Source organism: Cetorhinus maximus, chromosome 1 (assembly GCF_964194155.1).
Source record: "Cetorhinus maximus chromosome 1, sCetMax3.hap1.1, whole genome shotgun sequence".
NCBI lineage: Eukaryota > Metazoa > Chordata > Chondrichthyes > Lamniformes > Cetorhinidae > Cetorhinus > Cetorhinus maximus.
In genome coordinates this window covers 190,639,305-190,661,489 of record NC_135879.1, presented here as the reverse complement: position 1 = coordinate 190,661,489, position 22,185 = coordinate 190,639,305, and the positions used below count along the sequence as shown (strand labels likewise).

At 43.4% G+C, this 22,185-nt stretch overlaps 1 protein-coding gene across 3 annotated transcripts in view; it reads left to right on the top strand.

The window, feature by feature from the left end:
- ube2r2 (ubiquitin-conjugating enzyme E2R 2) overlaps nt 1-22,185 on the top strand; it is a 151,012-nt gene that overhangs the window by 91,829 nt on the left and 36,998 nt on the right. The window lies entirely within an intron of this gene.

Sequence of the window (22,185 nt, the reverse complement as noted above, 5' to 3'; positions counted from 1 at the left end):
CATGAGGAGTCACTGGCAAGGCATTTGTCTTGCCTTTTGATTAAATAAAGCCTTTGAGTTATAGAATTATACAGGACAGAAAGAAGCTATCCGGCCCATTGTGCCAACTCTCCGAAAGCTAGCAATTAGCTGCACTCCCTTTCTCTTTCCACAGAGCCCTTTAAGTATTTATCCAATTCCCTTTTCAAATTATTAAATCTGCTTCCACAACCCTTTCAGATCATAACAGCTCATCACATGAAAAAAATTCCTACATGTGAAACAGGTGAAAATTTTGAAATGGGCTCATTAGGGTTTGATCACTCAGGTAAATATGGAGATAGTGATGGAGAGTAAGTCTTTGTGCAGGTCTGCAGTGTTTCAGATAAGTTGAAGCTTGCAAAGGATTGAGGCAAGACAGCCAGCTCGAAGCCCATTGGAGGATTCAAACCTTGAGCTGTTGGACATGAACTAGATTTTTAACAGTTGAAAGACAGAGATGGTGTTGAGACAAAATGTTGTGAAATGGAGGACTTCTAGACATTCCTCTAACATTTGTCTAAGCAATTTCAACCAGTGTAACAGATCGTCTTATATCAATATTTTTCATCTTATAGTTATAACAATATGTTGATCTGATTCTGTGTACCCTGTAACTTAGATATTAGAAAGCCTTTGTAAATTTACTTATTGTATTTGATGCTTGTACTGCATTAACTTTTTAATGTTCCCATGTATTGCAGTTAGTTAAAATTTATAATAGGGTGGATGGCAGAAGAGGTTAAATGACGAAAGGGATGACGGTGTAAAGCGAAACGGAATAGTAGTAGGGCAACTGGGGAAAAAATAAGATAGCTTCACTACTATTCATTGGCAGAATTTAAGTACATGCTGCTAATATTTTCTATTTATGCATCTTTAGCACCTGAATTCCTTAAATATGTAAAATATTGGAAATAGGTGTTGCAAAGACAGAATTCAAGCATTTTAGCCATTGATATTGTTTGACTTTCAGACCTAGATGCAACTAGAGGTTGCACTAAAGGCCCCACTAGAGCTGTACCTTGAGTGTCCTGCCATCCATTCTTAATTAGCACATTTTCTTAGATAATATCACCACCTTCAACACCTCTTTGATCCTTTTGTCTGTGACATCTTTTGATTATCTGCTCCTATCACTGCTTGCTTGTCCCTACAACCACCCCCCCCTCCCTCAACTTCTCTCCACCCCCCTCCCCACCTTAAACCAGCTTATATTTCACCCCTCTCCTAACTATATTCAGTTCTGCTGAAGGGTCATGAGGACTCGAAACGTCAACTCTTTTCTTCTCCGCCGATGCTGCCAGACCTGCTGAGTTTTTGCAGGTAATTCTGTTTTTGTTTTGGATTTCCAGCATCCGCAGTAGTTTTTTGTTTTTATCTGTGTTTAATTGACTGCCACTCCTCTTCAAGAAATGCCTACCTTGAAGAAGTATTGCTCTGTTCTCCGACAGGATTTCCGCCTGTCTCTTCTGCCTTGTTCACCTTCATTGCTTTCCATTTCTCTCCTGGTGTTTGACAAGGTGTTTACTAAAACCCGCTTTCACAGCCATACTTCCTTTCTCAGTGACTGTCTCCATCTCCGACTCACCCCACGTGGATTTCAACTGAAATCCCATCCCTCTTGTTTCGAACCCACCCAGGATTACAGGTATCTCCGGGACATAAAACGTTTCTCGGACTGCTGTTCCCGTCGCATTCTGAGATCCACACTCAGTGCCATGCGCCACCATATGAACACACTCGGCCTCTCCCTCCAGCAGCACCACCACACCCTTTTTCAAAGCTGCGCGTGCCCCCAGTTTCATTTTATTCTTTGTCTCATCCGACGCCTCAACAAGAAACATTTTCTCTTTCTCTCAAGTGCTAAGGAACGCAAGCTCCAACAACTCATCGACACCAACACCCATCTGGGACCCTCAACCCCTGCTTGTCCCTCCGTCCCCACCCCATCTTCCAATCCCAGCCCCAGCCGCATATTCACTATACTCCCTGACCTTCCCCTCTCCGATGCTGAACGTTCAGTGCTCAGCAAAGGACTTAGTTTCATACCCTTACGCCCTCATCTCAATGAATTTTGGGCTCGGCAAGATGCTGAACTCTTCTTCCGCCGTCTTCGTCTCCGTGCTCACTTCTTTGGGAAGGAGTCCTCTCCCCGTTCAACGGATCCTTTTACACACCTCCAATATTCTCCCTCCACCTGGACCCCTCTCTCTGGAATCTTACCTTCTCTTGATCTTTTCATTGAGAACTGTCGGCGTGACATTAGCCGTCTCAATTTCTCTGCTCCTCTCACCCATTCTAACCTGTCTCTCTCTGAACTTACTGCACTCCGTTCTCTCAGGTCCAACCCCAACATTGTCATCAAACCCGCTAACAAGGGTGGTGCTGTTGTTGTCTGCCGCACTGACCTCTACCTCGCGGAGGCTGAGCGTCAACTCGCAGACACTTCCTCCTACCTCACCCTGGACCATGACCCCACCACTGAACATCAAGCCATTGTTTCCAGGACTGTTACTGACCTCATCTCATCTCTGGAGATCTTCCTCCTACAGCTTCCAACCTGATAGTCGCCCAACCTTGGACGGCCCGCTTCTACCTCCTACCCAAAATCCACAAACAGAACTGTCCCGGCAGACCGATCGTGTCAGCCTGTTCCTGCCCCACGGAACTCATTTCTCGTTATCTTGACTCCCTTCTCTCTCCCCTTGTCCAGTCCCTTCTCACCTACATCCGTGATTCCTCTGACACCTTACGTCACGTCAACAATTTCCAGTTCCCTGGCCCCAACCGCTTCCTCTTCACCATGGACGTCCATTCCCTGTACACCTCCATCCCCCACCAGGATGGTCTGAGGGCCCTTAGCTTCTTCCTTGAACAGAGGCCCGAACAATCCCCATCCACCACTACTCTCCTCCGTCTGGCTAAACTTGTTCTCACACGGAACAATTTCTCCTTTAACTCCTCTCACTTCCTCCAAATAAAAGGCGTGGCTATGGGTACCTGCATGGGCCCCAGCTATGCCTGTCTCTTTATGGGGTATGTGGAACATTCCTTGTTCCAGTCCTACTCCGGCCCCCTCCCACAGCTCTTTCTCCGGTACATCGATGATTACTTCGGTGCGGCTTCGTGCTCTCGTCGGGACCTGGAAAAATTTATTAATTTTGCTTCCAATCTCCACCCCTCCATCATTTTCACATGGTCCATCTCTGACACTTCCCTTCCCTTCCTTAACCTCTCTGTCTCAATTTCTGGTGATAGACTGTCCACCAATATCCATTACAAGCCTACCGACTCCCACAGCTACCTCGACTACAGCTCCTCACACCCTGCTTCCTGTAAGGACTCCATCCCATTCTCTCAGTTCCTTCGCCTCCGTCGCATCTGTTCTGATGACGCTACCTTCAAAAACAGTTCCTCTGACATGTCCTCCTTCTTCCTTAACCGAGGTTTTCCACCCACGGTTGTTGACAGGGCCCTCAACTGTGTCTGGCCCATCTCCCGCGCATCCACCCTCACGCCTTCTCCTCCCCCACAGAAACATGATAGGGTCCCCCTTGTCCTCACTTATCACCCCACCAGCCTCCACATTCAAAGGATCATCCTCCGCCATTTCCGCCAACTCAAGCATGATGCCACCACCAAACACATCTTCCCTTCACCCCCCCTGGCGGCATTCCGTAGGGATCGTTCCCTCCGGGACACCCTGGTCTACTCCTCCATCACCCCCTACTCCTCAACCCCCACCTATGGCACCTCCCCATGCCCACGCAGAAGATGCAACACCTGCCCCTTCACTTCCTCTCTCCTCATCGTCCAAGGACCCAAACACTCCTTTCAAGTGAAGCAGCATTTCACTTGCATTTCCCCTAACTTAGTCCACTGCATTCATTGCTCCCAATGCGGTCTCCTCTACATTGGAGAGACCAAACGCAAACTGGCCGACCGCCTTGCAGAACACCTGCGGTCTGTCCGCAAGAAAGACCCAAACCTCCCTGTCGCTTGCCATTTTAACACTCCACCCTGCTCTCTTGCCCACATGTCTGTCTTTGGCTTGCTGCATTGTTCCAGTGAAGCCCAACGCAAACTGGAGGAACAGCACCTCATCTTCTGACTAGGCACTTTACAGCCTTCTGGGCTGAATATTGAATTCAACAACTTTAGATCTTAAACTCCCTCCCCCCATCCCCACCCCGTTTCTTCCCCCTCCCTTTTGTTTTTTTCAATAATTTATATAGATTTTTCTTTTCCCACCTATTTCCATTATTTTAAAATCTACAGCTAATACCTTGTCAGTCTTTCCACCCCACCCCCACTAGAGCTGTACCTTGAGTGTCCTGCCATCCATTCTTAATTAGCACATTTTCTTAGATAATATCACCACCTTCAACACCTCTTTGATCCTTTTGTCTGTGACATCTTTTGATTATCTGCTCCTATCACTGCTTGCTTGTCCCTACAACCACCCCCCCCACCCTCAACTTTTCTCCACCCCCCTCCCCATCTTAAACCAGCTTATATTTCACCCCTCTCCTAACTATACTCAGTTCTGCTGAAGGGTCATGAGGACTCGAAACGTCAACTCTTTTCTTCTCCACCGATGCTGCCAGACCTGCTGAGTTTTTCCAGGTAATTCTGTTTTTGTTTTTTTTTGCAACTAAAGGTTACCTATTTGACTATTCCCTTAAATATTTTGTACATTGTGCACAAAATCACCTAAACATTTATTTGTGAAATGTGGTGTTTTAACATCTTTTAATAGAGTGAAATACCTCCACAGGTGTTGCTCACAGATAAAAACGTTTTTTCCATGGTAAAAGACACTTAACTGAGAAAGTTATCTGCCTCGCCCTATCCATACAGAGTGCCTGTCCTCTGCTCATCATCTACTGATGGTCAATCTACTACATTTTTAAGATCCAATTTCATGCATGCTAAAACCATTGAGATGCAAATATGATAAAGAAGACTTCATAGCCAGTTAAGTACCTTTGAAGTGTAGTCACTGTTATGTAATGCAGAAAAGTACAACTGCCAATTTGTGCATAGCAAGGTCCTGTAAAAATCAGTGTGGTAAATAATCAAACAATCTGCTTTAGTGATATTGGTTGAAGGATAAATGTTGTCTGTTACACTGGGATAACTCTCCTGCTCCTCGTTTCCCACCTGAGAGGGCTGATGCCAGAGCCTCTGTTTATTGCTTCATCCAGAAGACAGCAACTGCAACAATATAATACTCCTTAATTGCTGCACTGATGTTTCAGCCTTGATTATGTGATCAAGTCTTTGCAGTGGGGCATTAGCCTTCAAACTTCTATCTGAGGTGAGGGTGCTACCACTGAAACAAGGCTAAAACCTGAAGCCTGTAGTTTTGCATGAATTCTTTTGCATACATAATTTAATGTTAAGCAAATTACTTATAAAAGTGAATTTTGGACCTGAATCAAAATATCTATAAATGCTTAAAAATATTTTCAAAACTCTGTTGCATCACTAATGTAACAATTAATCTTTCACACAATGGGGTAATAGAAATCTGGAATTCCCTGCCCCAAAAAGCTGGAGCAATTGGAGCTTCTAAGACTGAGATTGATAGTTTTTTGTTAGATTTGAGCATCAAGGGTTGTGAGACTCAAGTAGGGTTCCCAACCCCCCTCCTTTGGACAGGAGTCTTCCAAAATCGGTGATTCGACTCCTGAGTGCCTGCAGTTAATCTGTGCCTGATGACCATGCTGCATGCTGCTGATGGGGCACACCACAACTTTATCTCAAGCCGTTGAGGCTGCTGTTGGTCGACCTGCTCGATGTCCTGTGAATGACAGTTGGCTCCTGCACCTCACCAAGAGTGATTTCTTGGCACTGACCTTGTACCTGAAATTTAAATGGACGTGCTCCATCTACCTGAGGACAGAATCCAAATCAGCAAGTGTCAGCTCCTGCCAGACAATATGAATGCTGTGAATCAAATGTCAGACAAGTCAGGAACACACCTCTTAGTGTGAGAGCATATATGTAAATAGCCCAATATTTATAGGGGAATTCCTCCTCCCAAATATATGAATAATCCTGCTCAAGAGCATTTTGATTTTTTACCCACTCCCCCTGAAGTTACTGAGCCTGCCCTGTGGGCTGTGGCTCCCCAAGCATTGACACTCACTTTGGTACAGTTAACCTGGCATTGGCCCTCGCTATGATACACCACCCTGTTGCCAACACTTGCTTGGTACGATAATCCTGGTACCTGCTGCCACTAGATGGCTATTTTTCATATGCAAGCAATGTCATAGGATAACATAGGATGTCACATGTCAGCTGCTAGAATGACAGTGAAGGGAACAAAGAAAATTAGGATAAGAGCCTCCAGTTCAATGAATTGCATATTGCTACCAAACATAATTTGCATAAAGTACTACTGTCTTACAAAATAAATGCAGAATTACAACTATATTGATTAAATGTGCAATATATAAAAGTCTAAAGCCCTGTACCAGAAGTTGAAATTCCATGTAGCTATCTCCTACTTGAAAAAAAAAGATCCTCAGAAAAGTTATGGTGCTCTTACTAGTTTTGGAGGGAGCTGCCTTGTCTCATTTTGAACACACTATTGCGTGTTGTTACGATCCAGTTAGGGACCAGTAACTGTTTAAAGTGGACGAAGTTTGAAATCTCAGTACTTAGTAAGAGAATAATGCCACAAGATTCCACGGTTTTAAACAAAACAAAATAAATTTTACTATACAAAGTCAGAAAAATAAAACAATCTGTGATATCCACCTTATACTCTAATATTCTCAGAATTAACATGAGGTAAATATGAATTAACATGCAAACTGTGGTCAAACACACCACACTGCACATTAAGTGGCAATGCAGCTAAGAGCAATCCCATGGATTTCTCAGCAGACCACTGAGTCACAAAATATTGTTAAAACTCTGTCTCCCTCACAAGGGATTTCAACTCTTCACTTTTGAAGATCTAGCCCCTGCATTCCCTAAAAAGTTGCTCCGACTCAGACTGCCTCAACTCTTGCACACCACCTAATGGTTAAATTCCTTCTCCTGAGACTACCTTCCACGGGGTTTACAATGCTGCACTCCTGCCCCTAATTACTGGCACACTTCAACTCTTTTGCAAACTGCGAGCTACACTAAGCCGGCACTGCCCCTGGATTTCTCTAAGTTTCTGTCTCCTGGCTGCAACAAGCTAAAAATGGCTCCCAGGGCTTCTTTGAGCCCTAGATGCCTGGCACGGAACCAATGACCTTCAGCTCCCTTCTTAGTTCCCCAGGACATCTGAGCCCTAACTACCTGGAGCCTGCTAAGAGCTCCCAGGGCTCCTCTGAGCTGCAAACCACACAAGGTCCAAACTGCAACCAATCCCCTCTCCCAGCGAACACACAGAAAAATTTAAACCAGAGAACCTTCTTAAGCTCCACCCATCTCTATGACGACATAGCCTTTCAGGGTTCCCTGAATGCTTTTAAGCTAATTTAGCTCTAACTTCCAAAACAAAACTTCTTTCCAAGTAGTGTGGACTTCACATCTCCAATTCTCCAGCCAAGTAAACCCATCTGCTGTTTTATGGTTCCATCTTTTCTATTCTGACTCTATTAAATAAACATTGATAACTTCTGAATTGCCATTTTCTTAGGTGTTCTGGCAGTCTCCAACGCCCAGCATTTTAGTTACCTTATCTCCACAACAATGATCTTCCCAGAACTAAACCTTACTTCAAATATTAACATGAACCATGAACTAGATCATCTTCACAATGTGTACAAACAACCAGTGGGACCATTGGCTTAAGAGTGGGATTCTTGTTTTGGGTTGTTGGTTAAAATATGCGCAAGGTCCTGAGTTCATATCAATCATGATCCAGTCGAATGGTGGAACGGGGTTTAAGAGCTGAATTCCCGATTTCTTTTATGTTTCTAAGCGTGAGCACAAATATATATTGATGTAGTTTGTTTGGAAGCTTTGAATCTGTAAAACTGTTTTGAGAAAAATAGTGCAACTAGACCAAATTTCTCTAATGGAATAGTGTGTTGGAAATTCACAACAAAACATATCCTGAATTTTTGAAATTTACTGTCAAACTTCTGATGAAGGGTCATATGGACTTGAAACGTCAACAGTATTCGTCTCCGCAGATGCTGTCAGACCTGCTGAGTTTTTCCAGGTATTTTTGTTTTTGATCAGCCATTTTACTTTTGGTCAAGGTACTCAAAAGTAGATTATTGACTCTTCATAATAACATGTCAGTCTTCATGATGTAATATGTTGTACCCTGTTCTCCTTTCTTTTCATTCAGCCTCTTTCACCTTTCTCTCTGCCCCTTCCCATTCTCCTCGGTCAGTGAATTTACTGAGGTTTTCTTTTGTCAAGTTCGGAAAAGCAAACTAGCTCCAGCTTGAATCAACTGTCTATGCTACACTATTTTCTTCTACCTACTGTAATTAATTCTTGTGCTGTTCAGAGAAACTGTTCATGGAACAGAATCTTCAATTTGCAAAGCAGAAAACAACTGCTAGGAAAGTTTTATTATGTGAAGTTTGAGGTTTTGATGTTTCCCTTGCCTTGAGTAAACAATTTATTCTCTAGTTTTGATATAATATAGGCTATATTCCCCACTACACTGTTTTATTTTCCATTGTTAATGCCATTTTCCTCTGTACATAGCCGAATGTTGGTAAAGCATCTTTGCAAACTAAATCTTGGCAAAGGTTGCACATTTATTATTTGGCACCAAAACTTAGATGACCGTTTTAAAATGCATGCCAACTACTGAAGATTTACTGGAGATGTTTTTTAAATAAATTATTTAGATATATGGTAGATACTGTATTTCCTTATTCTTGTGCATATATGCTCAAATAAGCATAATTTTGATATTCTACTCACAAAGGAGATGGTATTCAGTTTAGGACTTCATATCACTGAAAAGAAAATTGTCTGGACTTAAACTTCTGGTGAATTGGTGTACTTAAAAATTTAAAAACGTTATTAGCAATTGTCTTAAGAGTTGGGGATAAAAGCTTTAAATAACAATACAAGTAGTGAGATGAACATGATTTTTTTGTTTTATTTTGAGCATTCAAAGCTACCAGTTATTGAATTGAATTACATAAAATCTACAGAAACAGGTCATTCAGCTCACCTGTCTATGTTAGTATTTATATTTCACACGGGCCTCCTTCCTCTCTAATTACTCCTACCCACTATGCCACTATCCTTCTATTTTATTCTCTCACTGCATCAGGCCTCTTAAATGCACCAATCCTCTGCCCAGCCATTCCACGCGGCAATGAGTTCCACATCCTCTGGAGATCCCCACCATCACAGATGCCAGTCTTCAGTCAATTCGATTCTCTCCACGTGATATCAAGAAACCGCTGAAGGCACTGGATACTGCATGGGCCCTGGCAATATTCTGGCAATACCACAAGATTTGTGCTCCAGAATTTGCCGCGCCCCTAGCCAAGCTGGTCCATTACAGCTACAACACTGGCATCTGTCCGACTATATGGAAAATTGCCCAGGTATGTCCTGTACACAAAAAGAAGGGCAAATCCAACCTGGCCAATTACTGCCCCATTGTTCTACTCTCGATCGTCAGTAAAGTAATGGAAGGGGTCATCAACAGTGCTATCAAGCAGCACTTGCTTAGCAATAACCTGCTCACTGACGCCCAGTTTGGGTTCTGCCAGGGCCACTCAGCTCCTGACCTCATTGCAGCCTTGGTTAAAACGTGGACAAAGAGCTGAACTCACGAGGTGAGGTGGGAGTGATTGCCCTTGACATCAAGGCTGCATTTAAACGAGTATGGCATCAAGGAGCCCTAGCAAAACTAGAGTCAGTGGGAATCGAGGGGAAAGCTCTCTGGTTGGAGTCATACCTAGCTCAAAGGAAGACGGTTGTGGTTGTTGGAGGTCAGTCATCTCAGCTCCAGGACATCACTGCAGGAGTGCCTCAGAGTAGTGTCCTCGGCCCAACCATCTTCAGCTGCTTCAACAATGACCTTCCTTCCATCATAAGGTCAAGAAGCTTGACACCGTCCAGGTCAAAGCAGTCAGCTTGATTGACACCACATCCACAAACACTCATTCCCTCCACCACCGATGCACAGTAGCAGCAGTGTGTACCATCTACAAGATGCACTGCAGGAATTCACTAAGTCACCTTCGACAGCACCTTCCAAACCCACGACCACTACCATCTGGAAGGACCAGGGCAGCAGGTAGATGGGAATTCCACCACCTGGAAGTTCCCCTCCAAGCCACTCACCACTCTGACTTAGAAATATATCGCCCTTCCCTCGCTGCCGCTGGGTCAGAATGCTGGAACTCCCTTCTTAACAGCACTGAGTGTACCTACACCAGGTGGACTGCAGAATTTCAAAAAGGCAGCTCACCACCATCTTCTCAAGAGCAACTAGGGATGGGCAATAAATGCATGCTCAGCCAGCGAAGCCTACATCCCGTGAATGAACAATAAAAAAAAAAATACTCACCACTCTAAAGAAGTGCCTCCAAAATGCTTTATTTGACCTGGTCAGGTCTATCTTGTATGTATTTCTCCTTTTTCTGCATTGAGCCACAAGTAGAACCTACACACTGAGGGCTCCCTCCATCATGTTATGTAATGCTACAATCACACTAAAGGATGAATTCAGAACAGTTCAAAACTAAACTTCCATGAGGTACTGTGGGCCAACAGCAGCATTGTATTCCTCGACAATCTGTAATCTTATGACCCAGCTTATCCTCCACTCTACCATTATCATGAAGCCTGGGTACTGGCCCTGGCTCAATGTGGAGTGTAGGAGAGCATGCCGAGAGCAGCACCAGGCAGTCCTAAAAACGAGGTGCCAACCAAGTGAAGCTACAGTGCATTCTAAACCGCATATGTTAGAGAACTAAGCGATTCCACAACCAATGGATCAGATCAAAGCCTGCAGTCCTGCCACATCCAGTTGTGAATGGATTTTCTCCGTATTCATTTTATCAAACCCATTCACAATTTTAAAGGCCTCTATTAATCTCTTAAACAGAAACAAATCCCAGCCTGCTCAATCTTTCCTGGTAGTTGTATCTGCTCTTGTAAATCATTTCTGCAGTTTCTCTAGTCCTTCAATCTTCTTGGATGTTCCTCCAGCTCAATGGTGTGTTGTTAGCTCCATGAAGGTCTCCAAGAATGGTAACTGTGCAAGGAGGTGAGCAGGGCAATCCTGATCAGAGAAACTGTTACTTTCTTCAGCTTAGTCAATTTCCTTTGAGGCACTTGTTAACCTTGCAAACCACCCTTCATTTGCAAGAGATACTTTAGGAGCTCAGATACAAAGGAAAGCTGTAAGCACTGGAAAGTATAGAGCCCTCCCACTGTAACGCAAGGGGGCCCAACAAAGAGCACAATCTCTCGCTCTTAGCTTGAAGATGTACTTCCCACCCCATTCCCCACAATAAGTAAGTCAGCCACCGTTATTTCCCACATATTTCAATACAAGTAATAGATGTACAACTTTCTGGAACTGGAGAAATGCTAAGCAGTGGACTCAACACACACAATTGTTACCCAGCATGAGAGAGTGTAGGCCAATTTAGGTCAGATAGGATGGGCAAGCTGGGTGTTGCACAACTTCCAAGATTTCTAAGTGAGGACATAAAACTTGGCGCTTAAATAGTGGAGAAACTACAGTGACTGGTGATGGACTTCAGTATTAGAATGCAATTCGGAAGACATTGAAGATGAAATTTCAAGTACAGCCAGGAGCTGGGGCTTCTATGTGTCACCTTCATAATGTTTTTGTCACGCTTTTTAGTTTCTAATTCATTCAAATGACATCTGCATCGCTGACAAGGGACTGTTTATAGCACATCAATAATTGCCTTGAACTGGTGGCTTGCTGGACCATTGCAGAGGGCAGTTAAGAATCAGCCACATTGGTGTGCCACTTGAGTCATATATGGACTGAACCAGGTAAGGATGGCAGATTTTCTCCCCTGAAGGGCATAAGTAAACCAGATAGGGTTTTACAGCAATCCAGTGGATATATGGTTACCATTGCCAATGCTAGCTTTTTATTCCAGATTTATTTATTAATTGAACTTAAATTCCCCAGCTGCCATGGCGAGATTTGGAGGAGGTTACTTTCTCAAACCGTTTGACGGAAGTCTTTGCTGGTGTTTCTCTCTGGCAATGGCGATCAGGACTGCCCTGCTCACCTCCTTGCACAGTTACCATTCTTGGAGCTAACAACACACCATTGTCACTGCGCTTTCTCAACCTTGAGTTCTTTGTATCCAAGAAGATTATACCAGATCAATTGGACCTCTCTCCAATCTGGCCCTGAGGAGGACTCGGTTCAAGTGGATTCAGAGCCAGGCGAGAGAGTTCACAAGATTATGCCCCTCCACCAGTTAGCTGACAAATCATGCCCTTCCCTGCATAACCAGTGCCACAATATCCTGAAAAGATATTACCTCTAGGACCTGGTAATGCCCTGGAGACCTGAGTTAAGTCCTCAGAATTTTCTTTCACTTACTCCCAACAGCCTCAGGGAGACTCATCATTGTGCACCAGTGCTGTGTGCACCATACTCCTTTCATGACCAAAGATAGGACAGAAAACTTGTGGATTGCCCAGGGATGAGATTGAGTATTTTGTTAAGGGGGAGGGAAACAGCAAGAGTTGTGAAAACAAATCTTCAACACTACCACCTCCTCATAAAACACAAAAAAAATCATACATTGTGGTGTTCCACAACATTTCATCTCATACAAAATTGCTGGGGTGAATATAGTTAGGGCACCCATATTTTCATCATGCCCCTGCATTCAGTCATTCTGAATATTAGCCCAGAGAACCACAAGACCGTGCAATTCTGAAGGAGACAGCTCAGTGTTTTCTGATTTCCTATGTTACAACAGTGACTACACTTCAAACATATTTCATGCTTCATTAGGTGTAAAGCTTTGGGACGTCCTGAAGCTGTGAAAGACATTATATAAATGCAAGATTTCTTTCTTTCTGAGCCAACCACTGGAATGCAAGGGGACCTCATAATGAGCATAAACTCTCACTTTTAGCTTGAAGAGATACTTCCCACCAAACTCCCCCACAATAAGCAAGTCAGTCAACCCAACTACGAATGTGATTGGGTTATTTCCCTTGTACTTCGGTGAGAATAACTGATGTACAACTTCCTTCTGGAACTGGAGAAATGCCAAGCAGTGCACTTGAACAACTGTTTACCCAGCATGAGGGAATATAGGCCAGTTTAGGTCAGCAAGGAAGGACGTGATGGGTCAACAGGTCTTGCTTTGGGATTGGATACGGCAGCTGAGCTGAGGTTTACAGATTGTGGTGAATGGAAGGCCGACCAGGAGGTAATTACAAAAGTTGAGCCTAATATTGATAATGGCACAGGTAAGAATTTTACACTGACAACCAATTTAAGATTGTCAGTCAGACTCAGTATGGTGCATTTGCGTGTACTGGAAGCTACATATATTAATACACAGAGCCCTGTTCTTTGCAGACAGAAAGAACATGTACACACAATTGTGCCTGCTTCAGCTAAACAAAATAAGTGATAGCCATTTGCTGGTTCATTCTTCAGGGTAATGCCTTGACCAATCAGAGTCAAGCTGCCTGGTTTAAATTTCAGACAATGCTTGGCTGTTAACTGTCAGTCACTATTAACAGGTCAGCAGGTCTAGCAGCATCTGTGAAGAGAGAAACAGAGTTAACGTTTCAAGTCCGTATGACCCTTCTTCAGAGCTGAAGAGAAGTGGAAATGTGATGAAATTTATACTGTTAAAGGGGGGTGGGGCAGGTGGAGCTGGATAGAAGGCCAGGGATAGGTGGGGACAAAGGACGGATTGACAAGGTTGTGTTGGGCTTCACTGGAACATTGCAGCAGGCCAAGGATTGACATGTGGGCATGAGAGCAGTGTGTTAGATTTGTGTTCCAATGAAGCCCAACGCAAACTGGAGGAACAGAACCTCATCTTCCGATTAGGCACTTTACAGCCTTCTGAACTTTATCTGTGGTTTTATACCCTTTTTTATACCCTTCTATCCCATTTTCTATCCTTTTTTTCCACATCACTGCCCCCTCCCCCCGCCCCATCCCCTACAGGGCCATCCGTTGGTTGTTCCATGATGTTCTTTCACATAATGCTACCCTTGTCCCTTGTTCTGCTATTATCACATTCTGCTTTCTTACCTTCATGCCACCATCAGCACCTTTCTTTAGCACTTACCACTACCATTAGCACTCCCTTTGTCCTTTAGTTCATGACATCTTTGTCAATCCCTTCTTTGTCCCCACCTATCGCTAGCCTTCTATCCAGCTCCACCTGCCCCATCTCCCTTTTAATAGTATAAATTTCATCACTTTTCCACTTCTCTTCAGCTCTGAAGAAGGGTCATATGGACTCGAAATGTTAACTCTGTTTTTCTCTTCACAGTTGCTGCTAGACCTGCTGAGCTTTTCCAGCATTTTGTTTTTGTTTCAGATTTCCAGCATCTGCAGTATTTTGGTTTTACCATTAACAGGTCCATTTACCAACCAATCAGCATTCTCTTCTCATCCACTATAAAGTTGTCGCTTCCCCTGACATTGGTATTCTTGCGATTGTCTTAATGTGTGCAAGACGAAAAGCTTCGACAAAATGCCTTTTCAGCAATACTCAAGTTCTGTACTACCAAATTCGAAATTCTCGAAAGTAAATATGGAATAAATCCAGTCAAAACAGGAGCCAGTTTATGGTATGGTTGAACCCAAAGTAACACTTATTGTCTCTCTTTTGACCTGATGAGTTCTTAAATCAACTTTGGAACGACTGTTGCTTTGTTTTTAGACTATGATCCTTTCTCTGGGACACAATGGAATTTGGGAAATTAAAGTTTAGCTTTAATCTGTAAATGTGAACGTCAGAAAATACCAGTTAATGGCCAACTCGCTTACGAATTCATGACTGGCCTGCCTCGAATTTGTCAACAAACCTTTGCCCAGCTCGCCATGTGAACATTTCATCCAGGATCCAAGGTTGTCATATCATAGTTTGCCTTAATGCTGGCCATGATGATAATAGATAGCTTGGCAGCTTGCTTTGCTGCATGAGAATGCAGTTTCTGTTGCTAGGCAGCAGTATCTATTAGCTATGTCAGGCCATATTTAGTACTGCCCTTGATTGCTGAAGTTGTGGTCGGGCAGAGACAACTGCCAATAAATGTGGTGTCTCCCCTAGTGGTTTAAGTGATAAATTTCTTTTGTTTTATTTTACAGTACTAGGTAGGATAAAATATGATTTCCTTTTAAGCACAATTTGAATGCTTATGCCACTTTGACAGTAAACTGTATGTTGTCAAGAATAAAAATTGATCCTCCCATTATGGTATGCTTAAGACATAACTGTGCTTTCTAAAGCATCTTTCACATAATTGAATTTTTTTTCAAGAAGTGCTTTTTCAATTTGCTTTTACAGACATAAGTGGGCTGAGTTAACTAAAAATAGCGACCACTGTCTTCTATCCCAAAACGTATAAAATGACCAAATTAAGCTGTGTATATTAAAATACAGAGCATGTCCCCTCTTGTTGAATGCACTGCTTGACATGGCTGCAACATAAAGCGTAGAATGATCATAAATTTGATCTGTGGCCTATGGAGTTTGTCATCTCAGTTGAGGTAATAAAGGAGGTACCTTGCAATAGCATCTTCAGGCTTCAAGGTAAGGGAAAACAGCAGCACCCCTCAGTCCAAGGCAGGAAGATGAGTGACTTGGAGGGGAACTGGTGTTCCATGCATCTATTGCCCTTGTTGTTCTCGGTTACTGAGGTCCCGGGTTTGGAAGTTACTGTGGAGTGAGCCTTTGGGGAATTACTACAGCACATCTTGTATGTAGTACTCTCTCTGCTGCCACTGTGAGCCAGTGGTGGATGGGATGCCCAATCATCTAGGCTGTTTTGTCCTAGATGGTGTCGAGCTTCATGAGTGCTATTGGAGCTGCAGTTGTCCAGGCAAGTATATAGTCGTTGTTTGACATACCAGAACAATACTGGCAGTTATGGAAACATACCTGAGTATGAGTCATCACTTAAGAAGAGATAGACTAAGGGAGGATACTGGAGAAGAACGTGAACGGAATATGCCTATAAGTACCTGCAATATAAAGTCAGTGTCTTTGTAAGGTTACAATTCAGTTGTATTTTTTGAGGATTCTTGTAGTGACAGGCTGTGAAAGACCAGTTTGTTAGTGTACACATTTAGAATAAGTCAGCTGACGTTTCTGACAGCTGTACTTGGAACATCTGATGAGAATAGGTCATCTCTGCTGGGCAGTGGCACTTGCTGAAACTAATCTATCAACAGAATGTATTTTTCAGTGCTGAAGAGCCAGATATCTCTCTTCTCTGCAGCAGACTTCTGCTGTAAGATTGCCTCATGTTAGAAACAATCCTGTGAAGGCACAGTAAATGTATAAGATGTTTCCCCAACTGCCATTTATCCTTTTAATGAGCATTCAATTTTGGGCTCTTTAAATAAGAACTGAGTTTATGTAATATTTTTATTCAAAAACTTCTCCCAAACGATAAGCTCTGAAGACCCACAACTTCATAAAAGATTGATTATCAAATCTAATCAGTATTGTAAAATTCTCAGGAGAACTCTATGACTGGATGATTGCACTCGCCTGATTCCTTATCTATCCAGCCGTAGCCAGAAAATCACCTGCAATGGTATCTCTTCCCACACCATTAGCTCTTGTGGGCCCTAAGGATCTATCATTGGCCCCCCTCCTATTTCTCATCTGCATTCAACGTTCTACAACATCATCTGAAAACGATGTCAGGTTCCACGTGTATGCTGATGATACCCAGCTGTACCTCCCCACCACCTCTCTTGATCCCTCCACTGTCTCTGAGAAGATATCTTCTGCAACTAAATATTGAGAAGTCCAAAACCACTGCCTTTGGTCCTCTTCGCCAGCTCCGTTACCTAGCCACGGGCTCTACCCGTCTCTCTGGTAACTGGCTGATGCTGAACCAGACTGCTCACAGCCTTGGTGTAAGATTTGAACTGAACTTCTGACCACACACACCCGACCATCGCTGAGAGCACCTTTGTCTGCCTCCATGACATCACCCGAATCTACCTCTGTCTCAGCTCATCAGCTGAAACCCTTATGCTTTTGTTACCTCTGGACTTGATTGCCCCACCACAATTCTGGCCAATCTTTCACCCTTCTGCTACCAACATCCTAACTTTTCCCAAGGCCTGTTCACCTATCAACCCTATGCTCGCTGACCTCATTGGCTCCTCATTAAGCAGTGCTTTGATTTTAAAATCCTCATCCTTATTTTCAAATTCCTCCATGGTCTCGCCCCTCCCTATCTCTCTAATCTCCTCAAGCCCCATAACCTTCTGCGATATCTGTGCTCCTAATTCTGGCCTCTTGAGCATCCTTTGTTCAAATTGGTCCATCATTGGTCGCCATGCCTTAGCTGCAGAAGCCCTAAGCTTTGCATTCCCTCCCTTAACATCTCCACTTCTCTAACTCTCTTTCCTCCTTTAAGACGCTCTTTCCTCCTTTAAGACGCTCTTTAAAACCTACCTCCTTGACCCAGGATTGGTCATATGCCTTAATATCTCCTTATGCACCTTGGTATCGAATTTTGTTGATGATGCACCTGTGAAGTGCTTTGGGCTGTTTTGCTATGTTAGAGGCTATTTAAATGCAAGTTGTTGTTGTTCATGTACTGCATCTTTGAAAATACATTTTTCTCCCTGATGTTTTGCTGAATTTTATCCAGTAAATTCCTGAGTCATGCAGACCTAGAAATTCTCAGGTTTGACCTTTGATTTCTACTCTGAAAGTTAATCTCTACCAGCCAGGAGAATACAGCATCAAGTCACAACATAGGACAGAATTTGACGGTTCTGTTGCGGCGGGGGTGGGACCGTAAAATGCAACAAACCATTCAAAGCCCATTGGTTTCAGCGGGACTGTAAAATCCCGCCGGAGTAAAATTCCGCCCATAGTAATCAGAAGTATGGGCTTTGGCTAATTTTCGCCTCCCTAATGCAGAGTTGCTGTGATTGTTGGAGCATGAGATGTTTTGCCACAATGAGTGGTTAAGGCAATGAAGCTGTTAGCTTCAGGAAAACATTAATATTAGCCTGACAACGTCTGTTAAAAACCTGTAGGTTCCAGTTTTGTTTCCCCCTTTAATACCTGAATCCTGTATTAGGATTCTTTATTGAAGAATAGATTGTCTCTATCTACCCTACGTGTTTCCCTTAGTATCTCGAAAACTTCGATCAAATCACCCCTTGACTTTCCAAGGAAAATAACCCTCGATTGTGTAATCTCTCTTTGCAATTTAACCATTGGAGTTTAGCTATTATTCTGGTAAAATGATGCTGCGCTACCTCCAGGGCTAATACATCCTTCCTAAGCTTTGGTGCCCAGAACTGATCACAATACTTCCAGGCCTAACCAGGGCTCTGTTCAGCTGAAAGCTGATTTTTGTCTCCTTGTATTCTAGTGCTCTAGCTATAAAGGCCAGCATTCCATTAGCCTATTTGATTATTTCCTGTATCTGTTCATGATATTTCAATTATCTTTGGACCTGGACCCCCAAGATTCTTTGGACCTCCACTGTTTCTAGCTTCTCAGCCTTTAAAAAGTACCCTGTTGTATGCTTCAAGTGGGTGACCTCGCGTTGAAATCCATTTGCCACAATTTTGCCCATTCATATTATCAGTATCTCTTTTTAATTGTATGCTTTCATCTACATTTCTTACAATGCTCCCTATCTTTGTATCATTGGCAAATGTGGATATATGGCTTTCTATTCTATCTAAGTTGTTAATAAGTACAGTGAATAGTTGAGGCCCTAACACAGATCCTTGTGGGATGCCATGAGTCACATTCTACCAATTAGAGTACCTTCACAGTCCCCTGCTACTCAGCGAATTTCCTAACCAATTCAATAATTTGCTTTCTATTCCATGAGTTTCAACTCCAGCTAACAGCCCCTTATAAGGGCCTTATGTGGGAGATGGTGATCAGCCAGAGGTCATGGTCCACATTGGTACCAATGACTTAGGTAAGAAAGGGGATGAGGTCCTGAAAGCAGACTTTAGGGAGCTAGGGAGGAGATTGAAAAGCAGGACCTCTAAAGCAGTAATCTCAGAATTACTCCCAGTCCCATGTGCAAGCCAGCATAGAAATAGGAGAATTGAGCAAATAAACACGTGGCTGGAAAGCTGGTGTAGGAGGGAGGGCATCAGGTTTCTGAGGCATTGAGACTGGTTCTGGGAAAGGTGGGACCTGTACAAGCTGGACGGTCTACACCTGAACAGGAATGGGATGGATATCCTCGCAGGGATATTTGCAAATGCTGTTGGGGGCATTTAAACTAGATTGCCAAGGGGATGGGAATGCGAGGGCAAATTCAGAGCAGGGAACAGGAGATGGAGAATTAGTGAGTGACACTGAAAGACAGAAGCAGCACAGGTTAAAGCATACAGCACAGGAATTTGGCAGTGCTAAGAGGTATATATGTAAGCGTAAGGAGTATAGGAAATAAAGCCAATGAGCTGAGGGCACAGATATCATCACTGTGACGGAAACTTGGCTTAAGGAGGGGCAAAAATGGCAGCTCAACATCCCTGGATTTAGAGTTTTCAGGCAGGACAGGGAGGGGGATAAAAAGGGTTGGGGTGAAGCATTATTGGTTAAAGGATCAATGACAGCTGTGAGTAGGGATAATACACTAAATGAAGCATCAAATGAGGCCATACGGACAGAGCTCAGAAATGAAAAAGGGGCAGCCACACTGCTAGGAGTGTACTAAGACCTACAAATAGTGGAAGGAAGTTAGAAGAGCAAATACGTAGACAGATTTCTGAGTGCAAAAACAGTATGGCAGTAATCTTTGGGGACTTCAACTACCCTAATATCAATTGGGATACGAACAGTGTGAAGGGCACAGAGGATGCAAAATTCTTGAATTGCATTCAAGAGAACTTTTTTAGCCAGCACATAACAAGCCTAACGAGAGGGCGTGCAATTCTAGATTTAGTCTTAGGAAATGAAGCTGAGCAAGTGGATGAAGGAAGTGTTGGGGGAACCATTTCGCAGATAGTGCCCATAATATAGTTAGATTTAACATCATCATGGAAAAGAACAAAGATAGAACAGGAGTAAAAGCTCTAAATTGGGGGAAGACAAATTTTACAAAGCTAAGAGATGAGCTGGCAAGTGTGGACTGGATACGGCTATTAGAAGGAATAACTGTCTCAAATCAGTGGGAGGCATTCAAAGGTGAGATTCTACAGGCACAGTGTAGACATGTCTCCACCAAGAAAAAGGGTGGTGCTGCCAAATCTAGAGCCCCCTGGTTAACCAGAAGCATAAAGGCTGAGATAAAGCAGAAAAAGAAAGCTTATGACAGTCACAAAAGACTTAATACTGTAGAAAGCCTCGGAGTATAGAAAGGACAGGAGTGAAGTAAAAATGGAAATTAGGAAAGCAAAGAGGATACAAAAAAATATTGGCAGGTGAAGAAAATCCTGAGATGTTTTATGAGTACATTAAGAGCAAGAGAATAACTAAGAAAAGATAGGGCCTATCAGAGATGTACATGGTAACTTGTGAGTTGATACAGAAGATGTGGCCAGTGCTCTCAATGAGTGCATTGTCTCTGTCTTCACTATGGAGAGGAATGATGCAGACATTCTAGTTAAAGAGGAGGGGTGAAATATTAGACACGATAAGCGTAGTGAGAGAGGAAGTACTGAAGGGACGGGCATCCTTGAAGGTGGATAAATCACAAGGGCCAGAGGAGTTGTACCCCAGGCTGTTGAAGGAAGCCAAGGAGGAAATAGTGGATGCTCTGAGGATCATTTTCCAACCCTCACTAGATATAGGCGAGGTCCCAGAGTACTGGAGGTCTGCAAGCATCGTACCATTATTTTAAAAGGGTGTGAGGGATAGGCCAGAAAATTATAGGCTAGTCAGTCTGACTTTGGTCGTGGGCAAATTATTGGAAACAATTCTGAGAGACTGGATAAACTGTCACTTAGAAAGGCACGGATTCATCAGGGATAGTCAGCATGGTTTTGTTAGGGAGGAAGTAACAAGGAGGATTGATGTAGGTAGTGCAGCGGATGTTGTCCACATGGATTTTAGTAAGGCATTTGAGAAGGTCCCTCATGGCAGACTAGCCAGGAAAGTGAGATCTCATGGGATACAGGGGAAGGTAGCAGGTTGGATCCAAAATTGTCTCAGTGACAGAAAGCAAAGGGTATTGGTCAATGGATGTTTTTGAAAATGGAAAACGGTTACCAGTGGTGTTCCGCAGGGCTCAGTGTTGGGGCCCTTGCTGTTTGTTGTATATATTAATGATTTAGACTTAAATGTGGGGGGCATGATTGGGAAATTTGCATATGACACAAAAGTTGTCCGTGTAGTTGATAGTGAAGAGGATAACTGTCGACTCCAGAATGATATCAAATGGTTTGGTTGAGTGGGCGGAGAAGTGGCAAATGGAATTCAATCCGAAAAGTGTGAGGTAATGCTTTTGGGGAGGGCAAACAAAGCAAGGGTATACTCAATAAACCGGAAGTTATTGAGAGGGGTTGAGGAAGTGAGAGACCTTGGAGTGCATGTCCACACATCCTTGAAGGTGACAGGTCAGGTGGACAAGGTGGTAAAGAAAGCATATGGAATGCTTTCCTTTCTTGGATGAGGTACTGAATTCAAAAGCAGGGATGTAATGATGGAACTGTATAAAATACTGGTTAGGCCACAGCTGGAATTTTGTGTACAGTTCTGGTCATCACATTACAGGAAGGACATAATTGGTCTGGAGAGCGTGCAGAGGAGATTTACAAGAATGTTGCCAGGGTTTGAAAATTGCAGCAATGAAGAGACATTGGATAGGCTAGGGCTGTTTTCCTTAGGAGGAGGCTAAGGAGTGGCCTAATTGAGGCGTACAAAATTACTAAGGCCTAGATAGGGTGGACGGGAAAGACTAGTTTCCCCTAGCTGAGGGGTCAATTACCAGGGTGCATAGACTTAAGGTGATTGGTAGAAGGATTAGAGGGGAAATGAGGAATAGGTTTTTCACCCAGAGGATGTTGCGTGTCTA